This window comes from Camelus dromedarius, chromosome 13 (assembly GCF_036321535.1).
Source record: "Camelus dromedarius isolate mCamDro1 chromosome 13, mCamDro1.pat, whole genome shotgun sequence".
Lineage (NCBI taxonomy): Eukaryota > Metazoa > Chordata > Mammalia > Artiodactyla > Camelidae > Camelus > Camelus dromedarius.
In genome coordinates this window covers 20195481-20218694 of record NC_087448.1, presented here as the reverse complement: position 1 = coordinate 20218694, position 23214 = coordinate 20195481, and the positions used below count along the sequence as shown (strand labels likewise).

General features: G+C 34.2%; 1 long non-coding RNA gene across 1 annotated transcript in view; it reads right to left on the bottom strand.

Annotated features, from left to right (window-relative positions):
* Window positions 1-23214, bottom strand: part of LOC135322731 (uncharacterized) — a 116423-nt gene that overhangs the window by 92906 nt on the left and 303 nt on the right. Inside the window, exon 2 of the long non-coding RNA XR_010383505.1 lies at window positions 15113-15235. This is a non-coding gene — a long non-coding RNA (uncharacterized LOC135322731). The remainder of the gene's footprint in view (window positions 1-15112; window positions 15236-23214) is intronic.

Below are 23214 nucleotides of genomic sequence, written 5' to 3'. Positions count from 1 at the left end.
GCTCCAATACAGAAACAGCTGCAATCAAGTAGGCAAAAGGAAGAGGGGCATTTTCTAGAATTAGAATGCTTGAGTCAATGAGGTTTCTAATCGGGCGATTACTCAGAAGCCAGTTACTATTACATAACTTCATAGTTTATGAATACTGATAACCAGTAATTCTCACAAGGTTGTATGACTAAGCCTAATTTCCAGAGATAAGACCTGGCAAAAATAAATGAATACAACAGGACCCAAAGTACTGTATAATTTTCAGAGCCACATTCAACTATTGGAGGAGGGAATAAAGAACCTGGCAACATTACTGGAAAGAATTACACAAAACATGGGAGGAAGCAAGTCCTTGAGTGTCATGATATTAAATTTTACTGATTTTACCAGATTTTATTGAATTCTTTTTTTTTTTCCTTTACCCTGTTCTTTCTCAGAAAAACAGAAGAGTCTTTCAGCTAAGAGGGCAGACTATGTAAATACAGGCTTCCCACATTCTATATTTTGGCTTCTACAACTAGAAATAATGATTTGGGGGATAACACTTAACCTCTTTAATATTAAAGTTTTTCACCTGTAAAACTTAGAATAAATGAGGTCATTCATGAAAATCACTTGTCATGACGCCTGACAAAGAGCAGGTGCTTAATAAATATTAGCTGCTGCCAGTGTAGCCCCCAGATTTCTATTCTGGCCCACTTATTATTTTACATCCCATCCCTGGATAGTATATGAGATTCAAATACCTCTCATTTGCTTGTAATTCCCAAGTCAATATGTCTAGTCTGTAATTCAAACTAGATCTTCCTATTAATGCCTGCTACATGTCCAGGGCAGACACCAGGAGGAAGAACTGGTGATCCAACAGGCAGGAGCCCAACCACTTATTAACTTACATTTCACTAGTGCAACTTGCTGTGTAATTCATTCATCATGTATTCATCCTTTCCTTCTTTTAGCAATTACTCATTCAGTAAATGTACTCATTTACCTATTTAATGAATCACAGATACAATGATAGCCACTGTAGATATAGTTCCTGCCTTTATGGCACTTAAATTTTTTTTATGAATAATAACATACAATCATCACATTAACAAATATCAACAGGATGTTAGAAGGACTTCTGTTGTATCAACTAACTGGGTCTAATAAAAAGCAACATGACATAGAGTTTCAAATCAACACCACATTTCTAGTTCAGATAGCTTCTGATGAACTACCAGTAGCTGGGGCAACCAGCTGCCCAGTAGTTATAAGGAAAAATGCTGGAAACAAACCAAATATCATCATTTTCTAGGAGGAGTACTGAAAGGAGAGAGAAGTTCTTTCTTAAACTCTGTCAGATGGAAGTTCTCCTAGGGAACAACTCATACATAGGGGTTATTCTTAGAAATAAAGGAGACCAATATATAATTTGCCAGAGGCATGTTTATTTAATTACGAAACCCACCCTTGTGCTATGACCGGTTTATTGAAAGTCTTCTTGAGAGAGTTCAATGAGAGCATTTTTGGAAGAACTTTCTCTTAGCCTAAGACTATGGAATGTTAAACTTCTGACTTTCTTTCCCATTTCACAGTATAGAAAAACAGGATGCCTGACATGTATCCCATTAGGTTTGCAGGTACACTTTATCACGGACTTCACAGCCAACTCTGGTTATAGAGAGAACTGAAAATAAGAGGTTTTCTATTGGCATTTTTATCAGAAGCATTTGAAGGGACCATGGAGTTTTAAGACTATGTGCCTTAAAAACAATGAGATTGCATCATTCCACACTAGATCTCATAATTCTTAAGAAGACATGTTAGAAAACCCTTCATACTCCCTAGGCACCATGAATAATCAAGTAAATTATCAGGACCTGAGCCATGAAGAATACACAGGCAGAGTGACTTGAGACAGATCTATCAGAAGATTATGGCAGAAGTTAAGGTAAGATACAATTAACTGAGACTTGTTAGAGTAGTAGTGATGGATATAGAGAGAAACTGATGAACTTGGAACATATTTTCAAATTAGTGGTGGGTCGAATGACCTACAGGAAAGATTCAAGGATAACACCAGTTTGGGGCTTAAACAACTGAGGAGACAGTGGTTTCAGAACAAGGAACCCTGGCAGATTAATAAACCTAGTGGAGGGAATCCTTTTCTCCATTGAGGTGATGTTCAATTTGCGATGACAATTAGTGATAAAATAGGAAGCTAGAAGAGTTCTGAAGTCCAGAGCGCAAGCAGAGTGTTTGGACTTCAAGGGGAGCTGGAATAATCCTCCTGTTCCAACAGGAGGGAAAACAAAGATCATGATTACAGACAGAGCCTGGCTTTGAGGCTTAGAAATAAGCATCTTGAGAAAGCTCCTCCTCGAATACTTTTATTTTCTCCAGCAATCTGAGATGAAGCCTTTTGCTGAGAGGGAAGAGGTATAGCAGATGGATATGGAGGAAAGCGCTAAAAGTATAAAGCAGTCTCAAGAGTGAGAAATGATTACACTAGAGAAATAGAAGACTTCTAAGCAGCATCAAGTTTCTATTTGAGGTCAGGTCTGTGGTCATGAATTTTAAGTTAAACCAGGAAGGAACAAAATCAGGCTTTGCCTTGGGTTTGAATTTGCTGTCAGAGACTATTTCATTACTAATTTTTATGCAGCCGTAGGAAAAACGGAGGCAAAATAGCCTCTGCTAGATGAGAACCTGCACAAGTCTGATGAGTTAATTTACAGGTTAACTGAGCAAATTCTCATACCAAATATTTCATACTCAAACGAGCTAAATATATATAATTTCTGATGAGAGATGAAGTTTACTAATTTCATGGTCACCACAACTTCATCATTAAGGGTTATATTCTGAGGCTATTAAACATAAATTTGATATTTAAAATTCAGTTTTGAAAACCTGAATTATAGACTTTAATTTCTTTGATTTAAATATGGAAATGTAAGTTACAACTCTATTTGACAGGGAGCCTTGAGAGAAATATAACCTTGTTAGGATAATTATCCTGGTGCTATTATGAAATTGTTCTTAGCAATGTAAGGAAAAGAAGACTAGAAAATGTTTACATTTCAATAATACTATAAATAAAGTGATCATCAGGGTAGTCTTAACTCTTTTTCAAGCTTAATGCATGCTTTATTTCCTAGAGAGTGCTAAAGTCAACTTGGTTAAGATGGAAACTAGGTTTCCCAGGCTTTCTCTATGTTTATGATTCCAAGTTAGAATGGCCATAAAAAGAGTCTGAATGAGATTTGAAAGGCAAAGCTGAAGCAGTATCTATTTTCCTACAAAGGTCGTTGTGTTCAGCTAGGGTGACAGACACAGAGAGGGGTCTCAGCCATTTCCCGTTCCTCATTTAGTTTGTCTTCCCAACTGCTTGTCCTGTTGCCCACCAGTGGCCTTAAGTTACCCCGAGTGCTTGGCTGTGTAGCTTCTGAAGTGTTAGCTGCACAGAGTCCCCCTTCTTGAGATTCCCCCTTCTTAAGAAGATGGGCATGTTTTACTATTTCAGTTATCTCTTCAAATGCCCATGTTGTCATCTGTCAGTCCTTCAAGCAGAATCTTTAGTGACTAACTAATGCCTTCTGAACGCCCCTTCCAGACCTTCACTTTCTCAGCACTTCCATCTTTATATAACATTTAATTCCTATACTAAACCTCTTAATACAGAAGTATTCATCATGATTCTGGTTTTCTCTTTAAACCAGAGAAATATACTATTTTTGATTACAGCATTTCTCTTTAATATTTAAGGTTTAATTTTTATGTTATACACTAGTGAAGACCTTATCTATTGACATGGGCCTCAAATTGTTTATACAAAGATGCTACCTTTAGGAGTTGAGGTCAAAGTTCCACACAGGAGAACAAAGTGCTTGGTTTGGATGCAGCAGCTCTATAGTTAAGACTGATACTTAATTTTCAGGAAAAGATATATCCAAATAATTTTTAGCTAAGACATTTCAAATTAGGCATGTGCAGAATTTATGGCCATCAATATGAGGAATACATTTATTTACATGTATTTCAGATTGCAATATCATTTAAAATGTTCTAAGAGAGTACAAGTACTAGTTTATGAGTTTAATGTCCTTTAAAAAGTTAAGACAGATACAAGTTGGTGACTCTTGGATGGTTGTTTTATAGTTTCTTTCTAAACTCATTTAAAAGTGTTTCAAGTTTCAAAAATGAACTGAATTAGTGATGGCTACAGCTAACCATTTGGATGATGGTGCCTTGTTTTGGGGATTCTGGTCATATCCTCACCCCTGGCACTACCACTTGACTTATTTCTGTATTTTTCATTGCATAGGTTGTGAACAATGGTTGTAATGCATCTAGGATCCCCACTGAGACCAAACACAGTGAGATAATTGATGTTATCCATGAACAGTTAAAGAAAAATTGTGGTAAAACAACCATGCTTTTCACATTTTTTCTTTTAAACTCAGTTAGCAATGTCCATTTTTTAAAAGAGGTTTTCATTCAGTGGCAAAAATAAACAATAGAAAATGGTAAGCATAAATATATAAACAAAGGAAAGAAAATATGCTGAACGAAATGGGGTTCTTAGAGTCAAATCTAGTATAACATGAAAGTAAATATCAAATATCTACCTACATGGGGTAGTTCCAGGGAATAAGTTTTCTTTAATTGTTATTGGACTGGGAAAGAATCTTGGCCCCAAAAAGTGAAGTAGAGAATATTCAGAAAGTTAATGGGAATGACCTGCCCAGGTGAAGCTAAGGTATACAAAATAGATGTTCCCTAAAATCTACAGACATGAATTTATAGTCTGCATAATAATTGGATGACTTCTAACCATAATTAGATGACTAAGGGAATAATTTCAGATGGTTAGTTAAATCTGGACATATTTGAAAGGGTATGCATGAACAAAAATTAAATCATTTAAGTAACATCAGATTTTAAGTTAACAGAGCTATTTTGAAATTGAAAACAATAATGTTTTTCAATACACAATAAATGCCTGTGAAATAAAAGGAAGTTACTAAAAGAACCTGCAAAATCAATAAGTCAATTAAAAAGAACTGGCATGGCCACAATAAATGGAATCCTGACCTGAGTTTGACATTAGACACACAGGAAGATCTGTACTGGGTTTTGTGTATGCTGGTAGGTGAAAATGGACAAGATTTGCTTCAACAATGGATACTTTTTGTAGACCCATAATTTACTATTATAAGAGAGCCCATGTGTTGCATAATCTTAAGAAATGTGTTAGAAAAACAAGTACCTAAACTTGAAAGCAAAAAGAAAGAGCAAAGGATGCGGGCACTTGGACACACACAGTTTATAAGTTACAACTGCATTAAATGAGGAGCTTTGAGGAATCTGTAATCTTGCCAACATAATTATTCTGGTTCCATTATGTATATTTTTTCACATCACGTTATGGAAGCATTTGAAGAGAAACAGTGGGGACTGGGACCTATGTCATTCTAGTTCAGATTTAGGTAATCCAGATGGCACTGCCAGCCTCAGCTTCTCCTGGGCATCAGAATGAGACTTAGAAATTTTGGAGGAAAGTGTCCCAAAGCTTGGGTCCATGAGGCATGGAATCCAGGTAGGAGCCCACTAGCCAGGATCTAAGGGAAGTTCTGGTCAGGAGGACCTTTCCTGACATATATTTACTTGTGCAAATTCCTTTAAAAGAATTGCTTACAATCCTTTTGGAACACTTTTCTCAGTTGCAATTTTGTGTTTGTTGTCATCATTGTTAAATTAAGAGCTTTCTGTGCTAATAAACTATAAGTTTTATGATGGCACAGATGATATGTGTTTTATCTTCTTTCTTTATCATCTGGCTTAGACTAAGTTATTTTGCAATAATAACCCCAAATAGATCACAAAAACATTAGATCACAAAAACAAAAATGCATTTTTCATTCATATTAATGTCTTTTGCTGGTCGACTTTAGCTGTGTTCAAAGTCATCTTCAATTCTGCATCTAAGCTGAAGAAACAGTCTCTGCCTGTGGTTATCCAGACTCATAATATGTGGGAAAATAGAGATAGCAGAATCTCATGATGGTTCTTAAAGCTCTTGCTAAGAAATGGCACGTCACTCACACTCACATTTCATTGGTAAAAGCAAATTGCATGACCAGCATGAGTTCAGGGGAAGTATAATTCTCCCACATGAACAGGGCTGGTACAGAGGAGAAGCAAGTCTTTGTTGATAACATCTAACAATGTCCTGTTTTTTGTGGACTTTAGGTGATGGTCCCCACATCTGATCTGAATGTGGTTCCTCTTGATCCAGATTTACATTATGTATGTATGTATGCATGCATGCATGCAAATATATTGTTTACCTATGTTTAGATGGCAGCATGCTTGGTTTGTAGCAGTTACACAATAAATGCCAACAAGGCAAAGACATGTATAAGGTGTTAAATAATATAAGCATTACAGAAACTCAAATGTGAGATCAATTAAGATTATTTCCAGAAAGCCTGGTATGAGATGGTAAGAAGGTGACATTTCCAGAAAATAGAAAAGACAAGGAAAGTCATCAACAAACACCGTCTGGATGAGCAAGCTTGATGAGGAATCTGAAGGAAAACAATGTCTTTTATAAAAGCAACTATGGTTTATGAGCTGATATAAGTTTTTAAATTCCACATATGAAAATCTATATTTTAATATTTCTAAAAAGTAGATTGAAGTATTCTTTGTCTAGTGCATATGAATTTTTACATAAGATAACTAAAACTAAGTTTGCTCATGTTTCCCTCAGACTCTTTGTTCTCTATCAAACACAGAAGAATTTATCATTAAAAATGACACTGACAACAGCAAACTCACAAACAAAATGATCTGGCTTTACCCTCCTCACTGTGATTTATGATCATGTACTTAAAGTGTCTACCCAAAGCATTAAAATGATTAAGGGTTCCGAGATCACAAAATAACGCCACTAAGAAGTTAAAGGAATGATAGAAGTCTAAGACGGAAATAACAGAATTTTAGTTTATGACTGCACTGACCCTCTCTAAATTTCTGCTCAATTTTCCCTTATCCTTTCTGATGTATTGTCTACCTACCTAAATTAAGCACCTATCTGTAAACAAAATTCATTCCCACAAGAGGAAAACAAAAACCTGTTGAATTTACCATATGCAAGTTTGTATGTAAGTTATTAAACTTTAAGTCCTGATGCCTTTCCTATGAACAGTAATTAAGCAGACATGATGAAGCAACTTCAATAAGTGCTTAGTTGGCGTGCCTATTGTTGTATTTCCTCTATCTCATTAAACATTGAAGAAATACATATTAGGTACTTGCTATGAGTTAATTCCTTGCACTGTGTGCTGAGATTTTTATTGAGGAATATGAAAATGGAATAAAATTCACACATGCAGTGTTCTGCCTCTGCCATGCAGTAGATATGAGACTTTGTGCAAGTTGCTGAACCCTATCCGTGCCTCAGTTTCCCTATTTCTAGTACAAGGATGTTCACAAACCTCTCTCTCAGGTTGTTCGTAGAAAAAAATGAATAAATGAATGCTTGCCTGGAATAGTATCCAAATGTTAGTTTCTATTAATATTGTTAGGAAATTACAACACAATGTGATTAATAGATGTAATATTGATGGATAGCAATCTCAATGGATGGTAAAGAAGGGCTTAACTCCTTTTTAGAATAAGGCTTCCTGGGAAAAGTAACTTTTGATCTGACTGTTGAAGACAGAATAAAAATTAAGCTGATTGGTAGAGCGGAAGAAGGGCAGTCCAGGAAGAGAACAGTGTGTGTTACAAAGTAAATGTACAGAGCATATCACATTTTGAAAATTGCAAGTCATTGTGCATAGCTAGAACCAAAGTTCCAGGAGGAAAGCTTCTGTAAATTGTGCTGGAAAATATTACTCAGGGCCAGATCAGAAAAGAACTATTTTCAGGTTAAGTTTTTTTACCACAATTTTTGTTATTTTATCTATATATATACAATTGCACATTATTTTTGTTAAAAAGTTATGTATGGTATGTTGAAAGAGCATATCAAGGATTAATGTATTAAAATGATAAGTTAGGATGTTATTATAAGATTCAGTAAGAATGACATGACCTTGTACTAATGTGGAAAAATGAACTGAAAGGAAAGGAAGAAAAGGAGACCTCGGAAATAGGATTAGGTGCAAGTATTGTTAAGTCAAAATACTGACTTATCAAGGAATGGGAGAAGAGCAGATGCTTTTTTTTAACTGCTTCCAAAGCAACTGAAGAAGTTAAGAAGGGAAGGAAAAAAGAATGGCAAAATGCCAATCGTGGAAAGCAGAGCGTGTCAAGAAGGAGGGGGTTATTAGCTATATGATATACTATTGAGTGTCAAAGAAACAGGGTAGAGCAACTTGCAACTGGTCTATAGAATCCTGAAGGTGTGACAATATTAATAATTTTTGTTAGAGCATTCCAGTGTGATGATCACAAGCAAAATCACATTTCATTACACTTAAGTATGAATGGGAAGTGGTGACCTGACAGTTGACTATAGATAACATTAAAACACATAAACAACAAAAAAGCAAGAGAGCAAGAGAGAGTATTTTCCATAGAAAAATTGGAGCAAATAATTTTTTAAATAAAATTTTTAAGTAAATAATATTTTTAAATAAAATATGTGTATATATAATGTAAATATATATTATATGTAATGTAAATATCCAAGAAGCATATAGAAGTATTAACAGAGTGGGACCCTAGAGCCATAAAGAGAAATGGAGTGCTTCAGAATACTGAGGAAGGAAAGACATTTCTACTGAGGAAAGTAAAAATGGAGCAAAGACAGTAAGAAATGTATGTATGGATAGAGATGAGTGTGAGACAAGAAAGGTGATTAGATCTCTGTTTCTCTATTTTTTTTTCTTTAAATATGAAGTAAGAGTAATTAGCAGAAAGTAAGGGAGGCAGAGCAGTGGCACAGGGAAGGGTTCAGAACTTTAAAATGGTAGAAATATTGGGAAATAGTTTAATCTGAATTAGCCCAAGACAACAGTCTCCAGAAACAAATAAATGTACATCCAGTTGGCATTTAAAATTTCAGAGATTCCTCCAAACCGTAAAATAGAACTGGCTTCAAAGAGTTGGTTTATTAATTGTTACATTTCTCTTTCAGGTGACGTTTCGTTGAGTGGGAGGGTAGTGTGTAGAGGAGGAAAAGGAATGTGAGTTATACAGATCAGCAATTAGAATTTTTAGATCCCATATGTCAGAAAGGGGTAAGAAGTTGAAGATCTTTTCGAGAATGTTGTGAGGTGTTTGGCCTTGGAAAGGGAGAAATGGCAAGAGGGAGCTGAGAGCCTAGCATAAAACGAGTTCATTTACAAGATTAGAGACGTCACTACAGACAAGGATCAGCTCGTCATCATAAATAAAATGGAGTAAGAGTTCAGAAGATGGACTCTTTGAGCTTACATTTACATTTGATGGACCAGATCCATCAAAATTATCTGTGGGAATAGGTTGTTGCAATGAAATGAAGGCAAAAGCCATTGATGCAAAATGGTAAATTAACTCATTGCAGTCTTCTCATTTTAACCAGTTTTACTTTAATTAATATAAGCTCACACGAACTTGTCTTGCAAAATCCTCCTGTAACAAAGGTAAATAAAAGAATAGTCTCACTTCCAAACTGGAATCAATTTAGAATAATGAGCATTTGAAATCTGACTCAACATATTAATCATACTCAGCCAGTCATTAACTTCTCTCAGCCTCAATTTTCTCAAATTGTAAAATTGTCATAATAAATATTTTATCAAGTTAAGTTTTGTAAGAGTAAGGTTATATAACAAGTCAAAACACTTTGTAACTTACATGAATGTTCACAACTATTAGGTATACTTTTATTTATTTTATCATTATCAGTATTATTCAAATTTGCATTATCCATACAAAATAAACACAGATATTCAACAGACAGACAGACTAATCAGTTATGATTGATCTCTTCTCCAACTAGGAAACATGAATTTGCTGAAAGGTGTTAACATTGTGGGACAAAACTTGAATTGCTTCCTTTTGAAATCTGCCTGCATGCTAATGAATGCTTACTTTTTTTCTTATAAAAATTAAAACAAATATATGTAAAATTGTATTTCTTCTAGTGAATAATTGACTATTGGTCTTGTTTTTCACAAGTAGAGCAAAAAGCAGTTAATTATCACAGTTTAGAACAGTTTGGGTTTGTGTGTAGCTGCAAGTAATGGAAATGGGGTCCCCAGTGACCCCTTACATAAAGAAGCATACAAAGGCAGGCATCCCAGAGTTGCATCAGAGGCTTCATAGTACTAAGGATGTTCTAGGCCCCTCATTTCTATTTCACCATCTTTAGCAAAGGGGTTTTACTTTCACAGTCACCTTGTGGTTGCAAGATAGTGCTCTACCTATGGCTTCATATTTGCAATCTGTGCCAGAATAAATATAAGATACACAAACAACAAAAAGAATACTTTCTTGATCAAGAAAGCAAATTATCTCAGAAATCCCAGCAGAAAATTCATTGGCAATAGCTGTCTTGGGATAGGACTAAACTGCAAAGGACGCTGGGAAATGTAGTTTTTCAACTGGGCACTTTGTAGCCTCAAAGTGGGTAATAAGGATGTAGAAGAGACTAGACAATGAATAGGCAACCAATAGTCAGCCACATGAATGTGCGGTACATTTTAAATTTATGATGATACCAAAAAAAGAAAGTTACATGAAATGTTTTACGTAGTTATTGAGTTACAAATCCACTTAAAAGCCCTATGACTATCAAGTGATTCTTAATCAATACAGAATAGTAATTAGAGTATATGTAGTAATGTACTGTTTACTATTTTGAACAAAGTATTGTTTTCCTAAAATGAAATTTAGATTTATGTGCTTATCATATTTGAAATTTCTAATTTAAGGCTCAGAACTTCTGCAAATATTGTTACCTTATATTGCTTGCCTTTACATATGCCTTTATCATGGCAATGGATATCAAAATGGTTGCTGTTAATTGACCTAAGAAAATATTTGTAGTCAATCATTGTCAGATTCCTTTCATCATTATTAGTGAATTCTGACTACTAAGGACAAAGGAGGATGTATATAACTCCTCAAGCTTGCCAGCTTGGGACATGTTACAATGAAAGTCTAAGTCTCAGACTGAATTCTGATAAACATACAAATATTTATTACCAAGTCTGTACAAAAGTAATTGGTAACTTATTTCATAACATTGATGCTTGTTCCCTTTTAGGCACTCCTACAAGCACCTGGAAACTTTTAGTTCACTCTAAAGCTGATAAAATGGTAAATTAATGGCAGGATCAGGTCAATCTTCTACTTAGATCAGAAATCAGTGTTTTTGGTTAAGAAAGAGAGGAAGAGAGAGAAAGAATGTGTGTTGTGGTGAATTTACTATATAATCTTCCTAGACAACTATACATTGTGAATATCATTTATTTCCCCCAAACAGAACACTCTCAATGTTTATCATGTTAAGATTTATGTTTCAGTGTTACTTAGAAAGGCGTAATAAGCTTATATAGGAGCTCCAAAGTATGAATTCCTGATTAAGGGCCTGTAATGACTCATTAACCACCTCTAAATTGTGTATTCTTAATGAAGGTCCTACAAATGTCATCTAACCATCCCAAGGGTGTATGTTAATATTAATTCACACACACATACACATACACACACACACACACAACTCTATACTGAGATGTCTTACATTTCAGACATAACCAGTAAATATATTTGGTTGCAAAGGCTAATGTGACCATTGTACTGGACAGCGGCTGGAGATTGGGTGGAGAACTTAAGCCAACTCTCAGAGAGCTCTGTAGCATCTGCTATGGGCCGTGGCAGGCCAAGTGAGCTCAAGAAAGCCTGAAGATGGAAGCAATAGCATATCAACAGTGACCAAGTCAGAGGGAGAGCTCAGACCAGACACTTCACCTGGGACGAGTCAGCATCCCAAGATTTCACTGTGACCCTGAGAATCCTGTCACCTCTCACATCTTTCACTTTTAAAACATTTTGTTTGCTGCTTGGAGTCTAATGTGTCATGAATTGGCAGTTAGATTTCTTTCTCTTTCAAGCCTCATACTATTGATCAGATATGCTTCTTAATTAGTGGTTTTATCTTGTGAAAATTTTCATGTTTCATGTGTCTTCTGGGCTTCCAATACATTGTACTCTGCAACACATATTTGAGAGTTTAATAAAACATGTGCTAAAAAAATTTACTGACTTTCACATTTTGGATTGTGGAGTCAATATAATTACTTAATATTTACACATGAATGTTAAAATATTCCTATTTGGAATTTCACTATAGCAATAAATTTGAACGTGGCAGTGGTAGTATTTAAATATGGCACAAACCATGAAAAAAGAATTAGCAATGTAAAAATTTTATGTGAATATTTCAGTTGTTTTACCATTTGTATCCCCAATAAAAATATAATTGGTTGCCTAGACAATTACGTATGGTATGCCATAAACTGACACTATAAAAACTATCTTCACTCAGTTAAAAGCTTGCTGTGTGTTGCATTGTAATTTTCACTGACAATGAGAAATCAACATATTTTATAATAATTACTTACTCCATTAAAATTTCAAATTGGAACATTTAGCATACTTAAATCTGATTGTTACAGCTATCATCTACAAAGAGCTGGAATTAGGGTCAAGATATTAAAAACAGAATCCCCAAAATACCAAACATCTTTTAGTATTCAGAATATGTTGCAAACTCTTAGAATGATAATGTTACTTTGCATTTTACATCATATATAATATTGTTTAGCTGCTAAAATAATTGTTTGAACCAAAATTACGGAAACAAACACATTTTTAAAAAATCTGTTACTCAAATGTCACCACTATTTCACTAGCACATAGTCAGCTTTCCCTTAGGTGCAGCCTTATCACTAACCTGATTAGTTGACTGAAACTCTCTCAAATGCTACTTAATTAATTAAGGGTGACAGTAGAGACGTTCAGAAGTTTTATTTTGTAATCATCTGTTTATATTTGATCATTTGGCTTTCTACTACCTCAGGATACACACTTCACCAGCATAGTTTAGGAGGGGCATATTCAAGTTATCGGAAGTTGTAACCAGTGATTCTAGTTAGAAGCAGTGCTCTCCTCTGCTCTCAGACTTCATTGGTCTCTCTTTCTAGTTAAATAGCTCAACAGTTTTTTGCTTCAGTTGGATTGTTTCCCTGAGCCCTGAATCTACCTTTGTGATGTGACTTCAAAAGCATGCCCTCTACATGTGTCTGCCTGAAATTCTTTTTTATGTCTGAATAGTACTGGTGTTCCAGTTGCTTTCAAAGAGGCTCCTTAGTTCTCAATGTGTTAAGTCTCTTGATCAAAATAAGCACTGAGTTAAGCATGAAGGTGGGATTCTACTCAACATTTCAATTTTAATTTTCTTTCTAAGTTGCTAGAGACAAATGCAATGCTGCTTTTAACATGTGTCTCAAACTGTGATGTATATTTGAAGAACCTGGTGAGCTTGTTAGAAAGGCAGATACTCAGGCCCCATCCCAGACCTAGAGAATCCAAATCTCCATGTTAACAAGATTCCCAGGTGATTCATCTGCACATTAGACTTTGATAAATCAGTGGCTTATAGGCTTATTTTTATTTATCTAAAAAATCAAATGAAAATATTTAAACATGTACAATGATTTTTCACAGACATCTAATACTACACGTATATAGTGTCTGTTTTCCTGATGACACTTTCTTATTGAATATGGGATTTCCACTAATTCTTTTAAGCTCCCAGATAATGATTTAGGCTATATGAAATCTAAGGAAGAACAGTTACTGTTATAATAAAATAAAAATAGCAATAAATTTGATTGCCATATTACATATACATAATTTCATGGTGATGCATCGTAATTAGATATAATTATAAGTCCCTGGCAGACTTGATTATAAATGACTTTAAGACAGCCATACCCCCAAAATACATATATAGCCATATGTATTTATTAGCAGAAAGAAGAGAGATGCTATTAGGATTTCCCTCCATCCAAAGATCTCTCAAAAACAGTATGCCTTCTTTACCCATCTAGCAGGAAACCCCATAACTTGTTTTTCTGGAAATGTTATAAATTTAACTGTTTTTTAATTTAACATTTATTAACTTCATACTACTATCAGAGATTGTGTTCAATACTAAAAACTAAATGAGATACAGTCTTCCCCTCAAGAATATCAAAGGTTTTTGTGGAGCCAGACAGCGAAGCAGAGGTGGTTTCTGTAGGGTTTCAGAAAACGTCACCCCATAACATGCCACTATGGCATATTGATTATTTTGAATTAAAGGTATTTGATAAACATTTGATGTTAGGACACTCTGACCCTCATTTGTCTCCCTGAAAATAGGACATAAATCTCCCATGTGAAAGGCCCCCTCCCTGTAACAGGAGGGTAGAAGGCATTCTTATTATCAGAGACGGAGAATTTAGGGCTGAGAAGGATGTATTAACAAACCTTGTCACTTCTTCACTAACTTACTCCCCCAAACCCAAACCCCTTTGTCTTGTCAATTCTTTACAAATGTATTTTTTTTTGTCTTAAAGATAAAAAGCTTCCTGCTCTGGTCACTTTTTTGAGTCTCATATTTTTATAAGAATTCCTTATGTATGAAATTAGATTTGTTTTTCTCCTATTATCTGTTTATATCTATTTAATTATTTGATGAGCCAATGAAGCAAAAGTGAAGAATGGAAAATCCACCCCCCTCACTTGGATAGAGCAAAGTGCATTTTGGGTATACAGGTATAAGCAGAATGCTATCAAAACAAATAATAGAAGATCCCACTTACTGGTACAATCAAGATATTACTCATAGTCACAAACACCTTGAGTTAGATGTTTCTGAAGGAATATAATATGCTAGTTAAAAGAATACATGGAGCATGGAATGCATATCCAGGTAGAGGGACAAAAAGTACAAAATTACAGTGCTGTGCAAAAGCAATATTCATAGCATATAGAATGTCTGAGTACCTGAGCAAGTTGTAGTACAGGGTGAAGCTTATTAAAAGCTGGCTGGAAAGAAAGTAGATTGTAAGTTTTTCTTACTTACCATGCTAAGTGATTGTCTTACTCAAAGAACATAATTTATTCCTCTTCCCCATTTCAGGCAGAAATCTTATTTTCCTGGATTTTGATCTCAGAAAATTTCTGTTTCTGTTCTTTGCCATCAAACCTGTGTAGTACAGAAGAGAATACATAAATCCTTCAGCATGGGTTTTAGCAAAGTGTCTACTGAGTTCTAGCTTCTAACTTCTAGAGATAGGCTTGTGAAATTCCTTTGTGAGGTCTCTATGGAAGTAAGTTGATTTAAATACCTGTTTTGCTCTGGGCTGTGGCATCAGGTGTCCTGAGAAGGAATTTACTCATTCACTGCCCTGTCATTCTCTTATTCTACTCCTCTTTGTTGTTGGATAAATACAGGTATCATAACTATTCCCATTTCATTTCTTTTTCTTTTGTCAAGTGTATTTATATACATTGTTAGAATTAGCCAAGTTACATGACTAATGGAAAGACATATCCCATGTTTCATCAAACTTTATCAAAAACCGCACTGGGGCCATGGAAGCATCAGAAAAAATTAACTGAAAACAAACTATAGACTAATATTTTAGCTGGGGCACTTATCAGCTATAGGATATGGGCAAAACTCCTAGCATTTCTGAGGCAGATTACCTTCATTTGAAAATGATGGACAGTAATTATCTGCCACACAAGATTGCTCTCAAGACCTTAGATTTTTGTTGTTGGAAATTAGGTTATGTGTAAATGTTGTAGACAATGGAAAATTAGCTATTTCTTTATCCTATGCTTAGGAATAACAATCTTAGAAAATAATTGATTTTAACAAATTTACTGAAAGAGAAGAGAAATTATGATTAAATATTTTGCCACAGTGACTTAAAAGTTGGCCTTGGGTTCAGGAAACGTTTGTCCATCTGCTTACAGAGAAAAATGCTAGTTGTAGGTCTTTGCATAAGTGCTTTCATTCATGAAAGCCACAATGTCATCATTTATAGAAAGTGGACAGCAAGAGGATTTATTTCATAAAGTTTTTCATTAGATTAGGTAATCATGTAAGTGAAACATGTAACTAGTATCTGTTAGTTTCTGATATACAGCAACATTAGCTACTAATAAGAAAGTGGATGGGAAACTAATTTTAAAATGTTGTTCATTAAAAGAGGATTACTTGTGAAATGAGACAACATGTTTAATATATGACAGTATATAGTCAGGGGTGCAGAAATGTTGGCAAGAGGCCACTTAAACACAGTCTAAGGTTTTTGAGAGCTGAGTTTGTTCATATTCTCCTTTTCATCCTTAATACCTAGTCACTAACTAAGACACGTAGTAGGCTATTTTTTCAAATGAATTCATTTTATATGAATGGAAACAAGCTGAATTGACCTCACAATCAATCCCTTGACAGAGTAGACTTTTCTACTGTGGTAAGTTCTCACTTGCAGCCCACCCAAGCTAGTCACCTCCTATGTTGGGCTATGTTCAAAGTGAAAAGGACTGAAGATTAAAAAAAAATAAAACAATGGGCAGCTTGTGATTCATACTTCTATGGCTACACATATATACTTAAGGATGTGATGCAGGAACCTGAATTATATATTTAAAAAAAAACCCTTATAAATAATGAATGTACTAGGTACTATCATACAGTCAAATTCATAATTGTATCTCCTTTTACTCCAAGGAAAAGTGTTTGACACAGAGTAAAAGCAAGGATGATTTGTAGCACTAACCTTGAGCATGCATAAATAACTTACAAGGGTGATTTACTGTGAACTAAATTCTAAATGAACTATTTGCTTTAATTGCAAAAGGGTCAATCTTACTGACTACACAGACCAAGCATAACCCAAGATTTATAAATAATGAACAAACCCCAAGAGGGCCATTTACAAAAGCCTTTGAAAGATTATACTTCTAAAATCAAAAAGATTGTATCTAATTTATGTTTGAGGATACGCAAACTTGATTTCAAAAAACACACTTTTAAAAATAGAAATATAACTTTTTAAAGGAAAGATATATTAATATCTTTATTCTCTGATAGATTATTTTAACTTATGTTTTAAAAACTACATTGGTAATACTACATGAAAAGATTTTTGACTTTATTTTATTTATGATTATTACACATAGTATATATGAAGTAAAATTGCCAAATAAAGTACAAAACTATTTTTAGAATATTAAATATAAATTTAGTTTAGTTAAGTAACTGTAGGTAATTCCCATATACCTAATACTGTGGTAAGTATTGCTGTGGGAAGACAAAGAAATACATAGTGCCCTCAAGGACTAGAGCTGTCATGTTCTCAAGATACATTCTTCAAAAAAAAAAAAATATATATATATCCTTTTATGTCTATTTGGTTGTAATTCTGTTTTACTTGAAACTGAAAAGCAGGACATGTAACTTCAGTAATGAAAGTCATAATTAAAATAAATATGCTAACAATTTAGATTAGTTATACATTAAGAGAAAGTGAGAAATGTTATAAACTTAGATTCATCCTTGAATGGGAAATTCAATTTGGGGATAGAAGTAAATAGAAGTTTAAGCAAAAATATGTGTAATTAGTTATCTTAGCTCTTAATGTAAAAAAAAAATCTAGATGTATATTTATCTAGTGTCTAGAGAGGTAATTTAACTTTCTAGGTGAGAAAAAAATCCCCAAAGAATATAATTATTTAAGAAGAAAAATCATTCCAATGTAAATCTAAACTCCTAGGGATGTAAAACTTATTTCATTCCTTTCAAAAGATAAACACACAGCTGAATGTATTTGGTATTAAATTTGCACTCAAAGTATGAAACAAGTTGTAACATAAAGCTAGCCTGACACTGAACTGTTCAAAGTAGTCTTTCTGTATGTGAGAAAATTTAAGTATTTTCTTTGAATTACAATATGCTGGTTATAGAAAACTGTGAAACAGAATAGAGGGAAAAGGGAGCAATGTTAGAAGAGAATTAGATCCTGGTACCAGACTCTGAATCTGTAAACCAGTAGTTATAATTTCACCTTTCAAAAAAGTTTCAAAGAAAGTTATCTCCCAGGATATTCTATCATAAAAGTGTGTCGATGATCATTGAATAGAATAAACTCTAGTATGTTACTTTCTAAAAGTCATATCTCTGAAAAGTTTAAATTCAAGAAATTTACAGAATTTTACTCTAGGGGTTTCCAAAGTGAGCTGCGTGTAGCCAAGAGGTGTACAAAAATATCTATTGGTAGGCAACAGGAAACTATTCAACTTCCATTTATATGCAACTTTACCAAAAATAAGAGACTTCTCCTTCCAAACATTTAACATATAGATTTATTCTCTTTTGCTAAGTGTCAGTTCCAATAAGTAAAGTATCCAGAGGAATTAGGAAAAGTTTTGCAATAATGAGGACTTGGAAACAGTGTCACTAGAATATATTCATTCTCAGCATACTGGACTATATGGAAAGAGTATGGATGAATCAAAGGTTTGGAAATGTTGACATATTTATATGACTTTGTTACAGAAATTATTGCCTATACAAACTCGAATATTAACTACATAGGAAATTTAGAAACATTTTGTCTTATTTCAAATTTTTGAAATGAAAGTTTCAGTTGGCTTAAAACCTATATCATAATTTTTTAAATGATATCTTCCATTTAATGTTAAGAATAGCTCTCAAGGAAGATGACGGTTTTCTTTCCAGAGTTAATAAATTCATGCAAATGATCTATTTTTCTCGTTTCAATCTGCTGATTTTTTTCCCCCATTAGTGACAACTATTTTCAGCTATGATGGTTAAACCAGAAAAAGTGGAGTATTTAGACAAAAGTCTTTGAGTAGCTCTTCTCATTTCCTTCCTTTAATACTGCAGATTAAGCCAAAATATTTTCCTAGACTAATGTGTGGCTTAGGGTTGATTTGTGTCCCAGTTCTATCCATTGAATACAAGCAGTGGCTGTGCTGGAAAAGAATTTTAGGACATGCCTTTTCATGTGCCCCCTCACTCACTCTTGATTTCACCTCTTGCCTAAATAACAGATACAACGTGAAAGATGCAGCAGCTGTTGTGTGAACATGAAGATGAAAGTCTCATACTGGAAACTACAGAAATGGAGAAGAAGAACAGTAGTCCTTGAAAACATCCTTGAACAGATTCAGTAGCTCTGGATTGCCTATTTTTGTAATTCCTAAAACAAGGGAAAGTAAAACTCTTGTTGAACTCTAATTTTAAAATTCTTATTGCTTAAAACCTATTTCTAAAAGATATTTTTAGTGTTGATGTACATTACATTAAGAACCAGATTTTGAAATGTTTAGTTATCACTGATAATAAATATTGAGAGATTTTTATGTAAATACTGTTTATTCTAATTAATTAATACTAATTTATACTGGAGTTATCTTTAACTATTTTTTCATTCTTTTTTATATTTTGCATATTTTAAAGAGACTGGATATATCATTATGGTAGGAAATGTACTTTAAATTATATATATATATATATTCAGGAAGAATTATCACGTCACAGTTTGGAGAGTACTAATTTAGACCATTATTTAACCATGTTTTTAAATAGAGTATCTGTTGAGAACTCATTGTATACTAGGCCATGTGGTGTATGCTAGCAATGTAATTTAGTCAAGTGGTTAAAATGTGACTTACGTTATTGGTTGAAAGGTGATAGGGGCAGTTATATGACTAGTATTGCAAAAGTGTTTTAGTCTTTTCTTTTCTAAACATGTAAAACATCACACATACTAAGGTACTGTGGGACATATGTGTCTATCTAGCATATAAAGACACAAAATCATGCTTACTCTTACAATCTTCTGATAGCATGGAATTTGTATACAGCTTGTTGCCTTCCATTATTATAACTTCTGTGCTCTAATGGTAAACCTTTTCTACCGTGATTTGAATTCTTCAGAACAATGAGTAACATCATCCATTCACCATGCGTATCTGGGTCTACTACTATACCCAGTAGGCAGTAGATATTAAAAACTATCTGATTCGTAATGGAATGCATGAATCCATTTATTTGTGTAAGAGATCATTACTGAGAACATTTTGTGATAGAAAGTATTTCAATGCAATTGGAGGAGCAAAGATGAGTACAGCGAGTCTTAGCCTCTGAGAGCATCCAGTTTGGTTAGGAGGGCAAAAATCAGTGCATGATGTATTGAGTACCATACAGATGTACTGAGAAGTAAATGATGAGTAAAACTGAAGGAACTCACATACCTTTTTGAGAGAGTCAGTAAAGACTGCATTTGAACTGAACTTGATGGAAGAGTGGGAATTTGCCAAGTGGGCCAAATAAAACAATCCATCTCAGCAGGGGAGAACAGCATGTGAAGATACAAAGGGCCTGGCCCCTTGTAGGTACTCAATAAAGATTTGTTGCACTGAATTGAGTAAGTGATTCTTACAGAATAGATTTGTTAGGCTCAGGGGAAGTTCTTGGATCAGGAAGAAAGATGTGAGTTTTGGCAAAGTGTAAAACTGAAATAGCACTGTTTCTATTTCAAGCTTCTAGGTTTGGAGATAGGTGTTTCAAAGTAGTTCGCAGACGTTTTGAAATTTTGACTAACCTAATTGAATATGCTTTTTGTGCTAGAGTATAAGTATATTCCAAATTGAATTAAATGTCAAGGCATGGAACTTCATAACACAAATGTTAGATCTATTGGTATTGTCTTGCAGGTCCCTGAATTTCTGTTCATTATTTTTTTCAGTCTACTTTTTCTCATTCAATCAGATTGGGTCATATCTATACTTCCATATTTGAGTTCTCTGATTATTTTCTCTGTCTCTTCCATTTTGCTGCTGATCCCATTCACAAAGGCTTTTTGTTGTTGCTGTTTCATTTTGTTTTAATTTTGGCTACTGTATTAGTTTCCATTTGTTTCATCTTCCATTTGTTACTTTGCTGGGTCTTTCCATTTTTGCATTTGTTTCAAGTGTACTTACAATTGCTTATTGAAGCTTTTTTGTCATGGCTGCTTTAAAATATGTATCACATAATTCTAACATTTCTGCTCTCTCAGTAGATCTCAGTAATGACATCTATGAACTATACACACACACACACACACACACACACATATTTCACTTAGTTTGAGAACTTCCTTCTTTCTAATATGACAAGGGGTTATTGATTAGAACCTGAATATTTTCATGTTATATGTTTTATATGACAAGGGGTTATTGACTGAAATGTGAGTATTTTTGTGTTATATGAGTCTCTGGATCTTTACACCTTTTGTTTTAACTTTCTCTCTCTGACACCACTCTGGCAAGGGAAGGGCTGGCACACTGTCTCATTACTGCCAGATGGAGGTAGAAGTCTGGGTTGCCCACTTATCTTTCATTGATACCTACGATGTGGGCTGCTTCTAATTAATGCTGAGCAGTGGTGGGCACTTTAGCTTCCCAGGTTGTTGCCAGTAACACTGCAGTGGGGTGGACTTTCTATCACAGGGCATGGTAACAGTCCTGATTCCCCACTTCTGACAGCATTTCAGCATGGAGGGAGGGCATGCTTGCTGCTGCCAGTGAGGGGTGGTACTATCTCCCCATGGGGTTTTCTCTGATACTACAGAGTGTCAGGGATGAAAACCTCACATCTCTGCCTACTTTCTTGGCCACCAGTCTGGTGGGATATTAGGAAACTTCATTACAGCCTAGGAAGTCTAGGTTCCCCATTCAAATTTTGCTGGTGTAGCTGGGTCAGGAGACACAAGTTTGTTTTTGTTTTTGTTCTTGTTTTTGATGTGGCTTTTGGCTGTAAGAGAGCAGTTATTTAAGTTTTCTATTTTGATAAGTTGTTTTTTTCTGGTCTTGCTGAGAGACAGCAGGCTTTGTTGGAACTTCTATTGTGCATACCCATTGGCATTTCTGGGTAATTCATTCTTTAGCTCCATGTCTGGAATGTATGAATTAAAAAATAATCAGAGAAATGCAACATACTGAACTTGTTGCATTGAGGAAAAAAATCATTTTTTTCTCAGAAAAGAAAAAGAGAACACACCATTGTGTCATTCCTTCGGTTCTGAGGTCCCAGAATGCTCTACTTTTCTCTCTTTACCTTTCAGAGTCTTTTTATGTTTTACATACACTATCCAAGGTTTTTGGTAGCACATAGTGCAAAGAATACAAAAAAGTACATCTATCTTCTCTGACACATAAATCATATGTAACTTTAAAACATAGGTTTTTTTTTTTTTTCACTTAATAGAATAGTACTCAAAAATGTTATCGAATACATTTCTGGATTTAATCAAACAATTTTTTGGCTTCATTAGCTACCTCTGGTAAACTTTTGAGATAGTAAGTCAAATTTAGGTTCTAGAATGGCTGAATTGTAATTAGTCTTTATATAAGAATGCTGATTAACTTTACATGGATGACAATATTTTTTAAAGTTTTGCTTTCATTTGTATATTTGTTAATTTAATTAGTACTTTGAAAAGTTTATTGACTATTTTAGTTATATTGTTGTAGAAATGACTGGATTGTGTACCACTGTACAATTTATTCAGTTCTTTATAGTTGATATACAAGCAACCTTAGGAACAGTTAAGATCAGAAAATTTATTTCCTAAATAAAACAGCCTTAAAATAGAGTTAAATATATAATGCTTATTGCTGAGATTTTTTTAACTGTAATTCATTATGTCATTAAATGTTACATCTTTGAGGAAATATAGTTGTTGAAGGTCACCATTAAAAATTAATACAACTGCAACTTTCTTCCTCAAAAAAAATAAAGGAAATAAAAGGAAGATTACTAATCCTTATTTTCCCATTCTTGTGCTCTTTTATAGCTACAGATCAGGTCAAATCTTGAATACACTGGCACCACTGCAGTAGCACTTCAATAGCATACCTCTTTTCTGGTCCTTGAATAGGAATGTTAATTGGAAACTTCCTTTCAGAGAAGGGCATGACTTTATTTAATTGGGAGTATATCTAGAGATTCATAGCTCATCTTTTCAGTGGAAATAAGAGAAATGCAACACAACAAGTGTATTAAAGGAAAAATATATTTTTCCCCCTAAGGAAAGGAAGATGTTTTCATTCTTTTAATTCCTAAGTAATTAAGTATCTACTATCTAAGTTAATTGATAGTCA